We start from the raw sequence: 10,377 nt of genomic DNA, 5'->3' as shown, positions 1-10,377 counted from the left end.
TGCAGGTGCGCCTCGTAGAATGGCTGATGTTTTTTACTGTTTATAGCTTCCACAGATGATTCATATTCTTCATTTTAAAGCATTGCTATCGGATTGTAAAGAGAAGTTACACTAATTTAACAAAAAGTGCATCAGAGTGAAATCTCCTACCCTACCTTTAAAGCAGAAGCGCTCTCTCTGGACTGTACCGTCTACTCAGGTAGGGTTGGGTAGGTTCCAAACATTAGTTCATACATTTCCTACAGCAGCATTTAAGTTGTTCTAGATGCTAAACAAAGGTTGCTAAACAAACACCACATACACATTGAGGACAGAGCTAACTGTGGATTCATTTTCTCATCTGTTCCGTCACGCCTTTAGAGACGCTGTGTGTCACTGCAGAACAGTTTCACCCTTCCTCTCCTCACTTGGCTGTGCCCAGTCACTCACTGCCTAACGATGCACACCTGTTTTGAATGTGCTGGAACGATGTGCATGACAAAGAATCACCACGTATTATCACGACTGACTCCTTCCAACAGGATCACTAACTTCCTAATGAAAGAATTATCTCCTTACTGCGCATGTTGAATTTTTAAGGAGTGTTTTTCCCACCTGTTATCTATGTCAATTAATGCATTTTAATGTGTAAAAGCTGTCTTTTTCTATCGGTATGTTGGGGTAGTAAAGTATTTAAAAAGCACGGTGGATACACTTGTCATGGGCAGTGACACACACTCCATTTTCATTATTTATATCATTTCGCTGAATCTCAGTTTCTCCATAAATATTAATATTGATCCCAGGGTTGTTAAAAAGTGCACTTGAACACTGAAGACGTGGTTTATAGACAGTGTTCTTTTTTAGTTCTCTTTTTTAGGGCATGTCAAAGTGACTGTGTGTGTATATGAGTGCATGGCCCTTTTTATGTACTGTGACACACCTCATTCATTCAGGTCAATATTTATCCAGTCCTCCAGGCTCACCGTGGATCTCTTCTCATCTATTTCATCACTCCTTTTAGACTGTGTGTGTGTGTATTGAGGATATACTGTATATTTCGATCTTCTCACAGACAGCGTAGAGAGTCTGTTAGTGTCAGTGTGTATCGGCTCACTGGCAGAAAGAGAGAGGAGTCTGGCTTTTTTTTTTTGCCAGATTCTCTGTTGCTTGTCTTTTGCAGCCTGTACTGGTTGAGATTTGTTCTCCCAGTGCAGCTAATGATGCCAAATGTCTCTTATGAAATCTGATTAGTACAATTCACATCTCCTCATTGTTGCTACATGACATGCAGTGTTAAAAACGTATGAAATATTTAACATTCATCAAATGATAGAGCACTTGCAGACAATGTCACAGAAGAGATGTTTGAGTCCACTTTATGCTAACAGACATATATGATACAAAGATAATAGAAGTAGCATTTTCCTGACCCCAAGAGGGACACCATAAACGATTGTGTTAGAGAAGCAACTGTTGCTGCACTTTAAACCCCAACACTGGAACAATGCCCTATGGACACATGAGACCAAAGTGGAGTTGTTTGGTCTTAATGCTCACCACCATGTCTGCTGAAAACCAAACACATTCAGCAGAACACCTCATACACACTGTCAAGCATGATTTGGTTTTGCTTTGCAGCCACAGGGTCTGGGCACCTTGCAGTCACTGAGTGGACCATGAACTCCTCTGTATACCAGAATATTCCAGAGACAAATGTAAGGCCGTGGAGCTTGGTGGAAATTGAGTCACACAACAGGACAATGATCCAAAGCACAGCAGCAAATCTGCATCAGAATGACTGAAAAATAAAAGAATTTTTGGAACGGTCTAGTCCAGAGGTCGGAAACCTGCGGCTCTTTCATCCCTCTGCTGCTCCTCCCGTGGCTTTTTAGAGGGGGTGAGCTCTAATTGAAGTCCATTTCATTTAAATGTATTTTATTCATGTACCTTTTTCATTGTAGTAGTTATTTTTCGAGATTGAGGTCCTCTTGTGACATTGGAATAAGACTTGTTTTGATATTTTGTCATTACGCGTGGTCGCGTCCTGTATGCAACACCAGACAAACTTGTACTCGATACATGGAATGACATTCCTGACACTATATAAACATGAAAAACTATGCATGTATGGATCTTTGGAGCCACGTACGTGCAGGTTTTTTTTCCTCATCATCGAACTCGAGCAACACAGATGAGAGCTCCCAATCCTGCATGAAAAGCAAAGTGAGGTCCTACAGCCCTGATATGGATATGATACACTGTGCAGTGAATTTCAGGAGTAGAAAATCACATTAACCAGATAAAAGAAATGAGCTTTTATTTTGAAAATATATTTTTATATCAGACCCTGAACTAATTGTATTTCATATTCAGGTTGACGGTTGACTGCTGTAGCGCACTGCACAAAGTATTAAGGAATGATGGCCGCTGAAATTTACTTAAAATAAGATAAGTTGGCATTTTTTTTGTTGATATATAAAATGAACTATATATTTGTGTGTTATCTTCAATTTAGGGCCTGTCTGGGTTCTAATATTTATTAGCATCTGCTGAAGGTTGCCAACCCCTGGTCTAGTCAAAGTCTAGACCTCAACCCAACTGAAATGCTGGGCTGGGACATTGGTGCATAAGTGAATGTCCAAAAACCTCAATGAACTGAAACAATGTTGTGAAGAAAAATGGAAAATGTAACTGTTAAAGTCATTATTGGCACAGTGACAAAGGTGTGTTGATGTTCATCTGGGGTTGAATTTGCCTGATGCTAAGACCCACTCCAATCAAAAGATTTTAGATAAAAAACAAAATTGAGTATTAAAATCGGTGCCAACTTTTTCAATAGTATGATAAGGCATTGTGCTTAATCAAACAATATACAAGATTAGTGCTCACTTTATTAGAGAGATCACATTGTGTAGTTTGTAGAAGCACACGTGACACTGTTCTTGGTTGACATTATATTATATTGGCTTCATTCTCAGTCCTAGAAGGTTACCTCTTGATGTGGCAGACCCCATTGCTTTTCAAGGAAACAAGGTAACAAAAAAAGGATAAACCTCTATAAAGACGGCTCACCTATCTGTCAAAATGCTGAACCAAATACCAACTTATCCATCACACGGTGTAGTAATGTCAGTCATAATTGCACCTCTGGGACGCTGACCTTTTCAGTTTACGGAGGTTGTGAAACTTGGGTTGACAGAGTTTTGAACTACAACTCCTATTCTTTCCTCTCCTCTCTCCGATCTTTGCCTGACTGACTGTAGGGATGGATGCAGAGCTAACAGGTCACTAGGCTCCAATTAGAAGGAGTCGTGAGCTAGCCTCACACCTGCTAATCTGTCACCTCAGTGGGTGCTGTGGAGACAAGAAACACGGTCCAGAGGCAAGAAGTACACAAACAAACAGAAGCAGGAGGGCGTGGGAGATGAGGACACCACAAAGTTTCTTCATTTAAAAAAAACAATAATTTTACATCCACTTCTAATCTCCAGCTTCATAAATTAACACATTTGTATTCTTGGCATAATCTGAATAACAGTTGTTACATAAGCGTGTTTATCTCCAGGCTATTGGATTGGTTTGTAGGATGTGCCTGCACATTTGTTTTACTTAACTGCCTCCATCTCTGTCTGACTGTTCGTCTGCACTTAGCTCTGGCATATTGTCACCTTATAAGGTTGCTGTCTGACAATCGCCTACGTGCATTAAGGTCTGAAAACTGGCCTTTCTTTAACTGGAAGTGAGTTCGAAAAACAGCATATAAGCTACAGAGCCAGAGTTTGATTATAATTAGGAGGTATATGCTGGTATTTTGACTTATTGCTACTAACATCTGGTGAATAGCGGAGCCACAGTCTCAGTCATACATTGGCATTTGCATTGTGGACTGCTGCTTATGTAATGCTATTCTCTCTCATTGCTCTGTCTCAGCTTGTGACCTTTGTGGCTGACAATACAAATGAAGTTAAAGCAGAGATGTTATACACAGAATGCTCTGTTGATGGAAATAAGAAGCATATTGAGCTTCTTAGCTATTTTGTAGTGTTTGACAGGGTAACACAAATATTTTCAAAAGTGTACTGTATGGCATAAGATGTGATATAGATATGATAAAGATATAATAATGATAGTAGATGTTACATGGAAGTCTGGGGGGTGGGGGGGTGGGGGTGCCTGAGGGTTGTTTGCCAGGCACCGTAAAACAAAAGGTGGAAAAGTGAAACTAAACATGTGTGATGGAGAACGATGGAAAAATAAATACAAACACATTCTAAGCTAGGGGATCTTCACAGAACAGTTGAATAATTCCTGGTAAACATTTCTGCAAGAATTAGTCTGTTTTCTGTGGATTGAAGTTGGATTAGCAGGTGGCAGTGCCAACCGATGCAGAATAAACTCCCTCTGGATACATTTGGAAAGACATACAACCAATCAGAGAAAGGAAGTATGTGACGTGGACAGAGAGAGGACCTAGAAATAACCTGGACTAGCATCAACAAGAGACACCCAAAACAGAAGTGCAGTGGAACAGGTACGCCTAGTGAATGACTATTGACAGTTTTATAAAAAAAAAAAAAAAAAAAAAAAAAAAAATCCAAATGTTGTGCAGTTCTGCAAACATTTGGAACAAAGCCTGTCCCATTTCAGATAATCAGTTTTGAGGTTTTGTACTGGGTGGACCTGGCTATGAAGAGGAAGGATCCCACATCCATTTCATCATGGAGTAAATAAGGCTGGCCAGGCTAAACATTTATATTAGCAATAAAGTGAGATGGCTCAGTGAATTCTGGTTGTTTCTGGAATATATGAATCCACAGCCCTTTTCCTCTGTTCCTGCAGCACCAATTGTAATTATTTTCTCCCCTTCCTATGCTAACGACAGCTTATTTTACTTTAATTCTCTGCAGCGTTGAGTCTTTAAGCCATCAGGCATTTACAGATCACTGCAAACAGCTCCCCTTTACTGCACTCATGAGTACAATTAGGGAAATTGTTTTGTTTCATGTCCTGACAATGGAAAAGTCACTGAAACTGAAAAGATCATGCGATGCATCATTCATGTGCATAACGCCATCATGTGAAATCAGATCAAATCTTCTATCTATCTAAAGCCAAAGTGTAGATCATGGATCGTCCCCTTCTGACAAAGTTTTCAGGTCGAACTTCACTCTCCATTTAAAAATAAATAAAAAATGTAGACCAGCAGCAGACTTTAAACCGAGTTGAAAACACTCACAGCTGGGTCCTGGAGCCGTGCCGAGCTGCTGTAATGAAAATGAACAAAGAGCAATGGTTTTCCTGGCGTGTGGGGAGACTTGTACTGTGACAAAGAGGGGAAAAACAAGACACCTCCCAGAGGCAGCGTTACGTGGAGAAAAAAATAAATGAATAACACACACACACAAATGGTGTGAGGTTACTTTGTGTCTAATCAGTATCTAAATGAACAGCAGAGGGCAGTAAGGGACATGCTAGTCACGACCGTGATCCATATTTTTTGAATCCCTGTTTCTTTATCTGTCTTAAATTTTGTGTCATCACCTATTTCATCATTATCATTTATGCCCCCCCATTTCCTCTTCCTCATTCTGGTTTCCACCTTCACTCTCTGGGATAATTCATCTGTATGAGAGCTGACTAAGCAGCTGTTGGTGTTATCGTATTTTTTTTCTAACACTGACAAGAGAAACAGATACAATCCATAGCCCCACATGGCTACGTGGGTGTTTCATAGCTACCGTGAGAATTGCAGATGGATTACAGACACTGAATATTAGCTGCTGTAACTCAGACCAGACCCAGACTCCCTCAACTCCATTTCATAGAAGTGTTAGGTGGCCTGTGTGGGTTCTAATATTTACTGGCATGTGCAAGATAACCTGGAAAAATATGCAGCTATATCCCAAAAATCTGAAAGAGAAAGAGAAATGGTTACACCGAGAGAGGACAGAGATCTTCTTCCAACAGTCCAACATGTGTGGAAATAATTACAAAAATGTCGCTTCAGTCGATAATGAAACAAACACTGAAAGGCTGCCAGTGATAACCTCAACTGTGGTCAAGATCAAGATAGGAAAGATTGAACACCGCATGACTTCTGGAGTCAGCCTCCAGATCTCAAAAACAAACAGTATTTTATCCTGTTTTGTCATATCACTGTTAAACAAACACTTGTTAACCTCTGCTGCTATCTGGATCTTATCTCCCAGGCTGCTCCATGTTGTTTATTGAGCCATTTATTGTCTTGTCCAATTTGTTTTATTGCCTTTGGCTGGATTCCAGTTGTGCCTCCTAGGGAGTGTTTTAATTCCCAAATGTAAATCACTATCTATGTGCAAAGTTTGTGAAAGGCTGTGACCTTTTTTCCTCGATTAAAAGATGTTTGCTCCCTGTGAGCTGCTCACAAATTAATTTATCAAGTGTGGTGAAGCATATATCGAAGCACAACATGCGGTTTTCACGGCGTGTGATAAATAAAATCCCAGCAGGGAACACAGAGCAACCATATCTCCCGGTTATCGATCAGCAAAGCCTATCCCAGAATACAGTTTTCTCTCCTTGGTACAAGCACAGACGTCCCAAGCGCTACAGATACAAGTGCACCTGTGCACCAGGTGACCTTCAACATGTTACTATTCCTGCTGTTGTCACTTACTCTATGTGTAAGATATTGATCTTTTCCCTCCACCGGGTGAAAGAGGATTCACTTTAAACCCACTGTTGTGTATTAGTGGCATTTTGATATCTCAGTGGAGAGCAAGCAAATGCAGAAAGTGTGACATTATGTCTCCAGCAAAGCTGCCATTGATTTTTACAGCAAGACATACAGTATTTCTCCTCCTACATCAGCAGCTGGAAATGTCAACTTTTTTCTTTTAGTCACGAGCCATCTTAAAGTCTGTCCTCCTCGAAAGATAGGCAGATAACACAAGGAGTAAATCTATCATAGATCTGGCATATAAACTCATGAAAGAACCAGAAAAACCTTTCATAATATCTTCAAACTCATATCTTCATATCTAGGCAAGGATCAACATTTTAGTGCCTTCTTCAGTGTCAGTCACATTTGAGCTGTCTACAACTGCAGGCACACAAAGAGGGCAGAAACGTCAAGCATGTCACATTTACCTGAGACAAATCTGTTGCCATGGTTTTAAAGATGCTAACTGAGTGTAAACTGTGTGGTTGTGGACAACTTCTTCACGTATTATGTCGCTAGTTGGACTGTAAACAAAGACAGATGTTTCAAATGGGATCAATATCATGCATCTTTGTGACAGCCATGTCTGGAATAAAAACTGAAAATGTATGTTTGCATGCATGACAAGAACATGACCATGGCATGAAAAAGCTAATTTATAATTTAATTATCTGGAGCTGAGCAGGAACAAAGCTATTCATCTATGAAAAATGACAAAATGTTCAATGTAAAGAACATATTGTGGTCCCTGATAACCATATTTAACTCAAGAAAAAAGCATCTGTATCTCAATCATTTTAGGTTATGTAATGTATTACACAATGTTGTTTTGATGGTGGCTTAAGAGGTTTCTGCCTGGTATTGTACTGTATGTTCCATATGTCTGGCTTTAACATTACAGAAATAAAAAGAGAGAGAGGCACAGCAAAGAGGCAGTGACAACAAAAGAATGGCATTTTCTTCATATGGCACAGGCTGTAGAGCAAAGGGATGAAACGACAACAAACGAATAAGGGGGAAGATGACAGCGGGAGAAAGAACAGTGGCAACAAACACAGAGACTGGACATTAGTTATGGTTCAGGACAGAGAGCCACATTACAATGAATCCCAGTGGATGCCGTTTTTAACTGAAAAAGCTTGCACACAAACAAGCTGTAATTTTAGTTTGAATCCTATGCGGATGTTTACAAAGTAGCATCCTAGCATATAATTACCAAAACACAATGTAGAGCAGTAAATGTGAGACTTTGCATTTGGTTGGATTTGGTTGTTTGTATGGCTATAACAATGGTAGTAGACAGATTTCATTCACAGACTGCGGTTGGTAAATCTTTGCTTTATATCACTGACTGCTGCCAGTCTTTGAGTGTATACTTGCCATAAGATTGCCCAGAGTGTGCAGGTTATCCTTACTCACACAGAAGACTTCACTTGGCATGAGATAAGTTTACCAACCTGACAGACTGGAGCAGCAGCTTCCAGCCACTCAGCCAGAGGCTGCTGGAGTTACAGTGGATGCTGGCGTTGGCTTCGCTGGCTTTATTCCCCGTCTATCTGCCCCATCACATTTTTTCCATCTTGTTTGTTGCCTTATCTTGTTGTCATTGACCGTGATATTGTTCCTTCTATTGGCTTTCTACAGAAGCTACTACAAGCTTAGCTGTATCAATGATCCGTTTGTAAATAGACCCATGTAATCCTTCTGAAGTCCACATGTGGACACCGGTGAGTTAGTGCTAAGTTAGTTTGTTGACAAGCAACACCAACTGATCCATGCTGAATCAATTGTCAGCCTCTTTAAAGGCAGGAAAACACAGGGGAAAGACAGAGGGGATTTCTTTCCACACAGTGAAAGCTAATCTTTAAGATCAGGTCCTGGTTGATTTTGTAACACCTGTGATTACCAGCGGTGACGGCAGGCTCTGCTAAAAATGGCTGGCATGTTGAGCAGCAGATTAAAAGAAAAAAAAATTAAAAAGACGCTTTGTAGAATTTATGGTTTATTGTGGTAAATATGAGCAAAAATACAGTATTTGATCAGTGTATAATAACCTGTTTCTATGAATTTTCTATTTAATAGGACTGTAAAAGTGTATCAATATATGTCCTTTATCAATTAATACAACTAGCCAAAGACAAGCTATTGCTTTCTAGACATCACGTTGAAATTTTATTCCATGTTTTAATCAAATCTCAACTAGACTATTGCAATGCATGTTATGTGGATGAGCCAGACTGGTTCAAAATGCTGCCAAAAAAAGGGAGCACATCACTCCGAGTTTAGCCTCCATTCACTGGTTCCTGGTGCATTTCCGCATTGATTTTAAAATAATTTTATTTGTTTTCAAATGTCTCCATGTCCTCGCCCAGTATCTGTCCAACCATCTTTAGCCCTCACGCTCCCTCATGCTCCCTCACGCTCCCTCAGGTCAGCAGATCTGTCTCGTTTAGTTGTTCCCAAATAAAGAGGAAACTGAGAGGTGATCTTGCTGCCCCAATACTGTGCAACAAGTTGCCCTAACATGTCAGGCAGCCTGACTCTCTCGCCACTTTTATATCCTCCCTAAAAACATATTTCTCTCTCTCTCTCTTTTTATATGTTGTAATACTTCTATGTGTTTTATATGTTCTTATATGTACAGCAGTTTGGCCAACAAGGTTGCCTTAAAAGTGCTGTAGATATAAGAACATATAAAACACAGATTAATCTAATTTTTCCAATCAAAGTAACATATTTACTCATTTTGTTCTGAAAATAGAAAAACCTTTTCTAAGATGAACATGATTTTTCAGGGTCGTTCAGTCCCTCAAGAAGACAACAAGCCAATCGGTGTACCAGCAGCCTGTCTGCATCCTGGCAACAGCAGGTAACTGGCCACACAGCCAGCCAGAAGCTGATGGCTATTCAGACATCCAGCCAACAGCCAGTTAGCATCCATCTGGCCAGCTAGCAGCTGGTGACCAGCCACTGAACCAGCCAGGCACCGTCAGGCGGTTACCAATCTGTCAGCCCGGAAGCCAATAGGAAACAACCGTGCTACGAGGTCAGCAAGGACAGCCATGCTGATGTTACGGGTCCCAGGGATGGGAGACCACAGTAACAAATATAAGACCTGTATTTAGCAGGTAAAGAGATCTCCAGATCACGTCTGAGAGGAAGCAGGCGTTCCGCCCCCTAATCGTTCCCCAGGGCAACTCACAGGTGTACACAGGTCCCCCCCCCCCCCCACTTTTCCCCTAAATATAGCGGTTTATGACAACGTTAATAATTTCTAATTGAAAACAACACAACACAGTAACAGTACACACCTTACAAAAATGTCAAAAAATAATTACAAATAACTTTTGTGGTCAACCTATTTTAGGGGTGCCACACTGAGTCTAAGGTGAGGAAAACACCATGCTGCAGTGGCTAGGAATGTGAGTGATTCCAGGATAGAACACAGATCTTAATGATCATTGTATGGGTTAGAAGACAGACAGTGGGTTCAGGTATTAAAATCAGAAGAACACGTCCTGCTTCCTGAACCCTCAAAACTTAAACATAACTTCCCCCTCATCAATCACACACAAGCCAAACATTTTATGCTTGGCATGGCACGGTATTTCCAAATACCGGGATAAAATGTGGAGGGTGTTTGACAGTATCAAAATTTGGATACTGCCCAACCCTAACTCCCAGTGCTATATCTA

The sequence above is a fragment of the Parambassis ranga genome, chromosome 12, assembly GCF_900634625.1.
Source record: "Parambassis ranga chromosome 12, fParRan2.1, whole genome shotgun sequence".
Lineage (NCBI taxonomy): Eukaryota > Metazoa > Chordata > Actinopteri > Ambassidae > Parambassis > Parambassis ranga.
Note: the sequence above shows the minus strand (reverse complement) of the source record.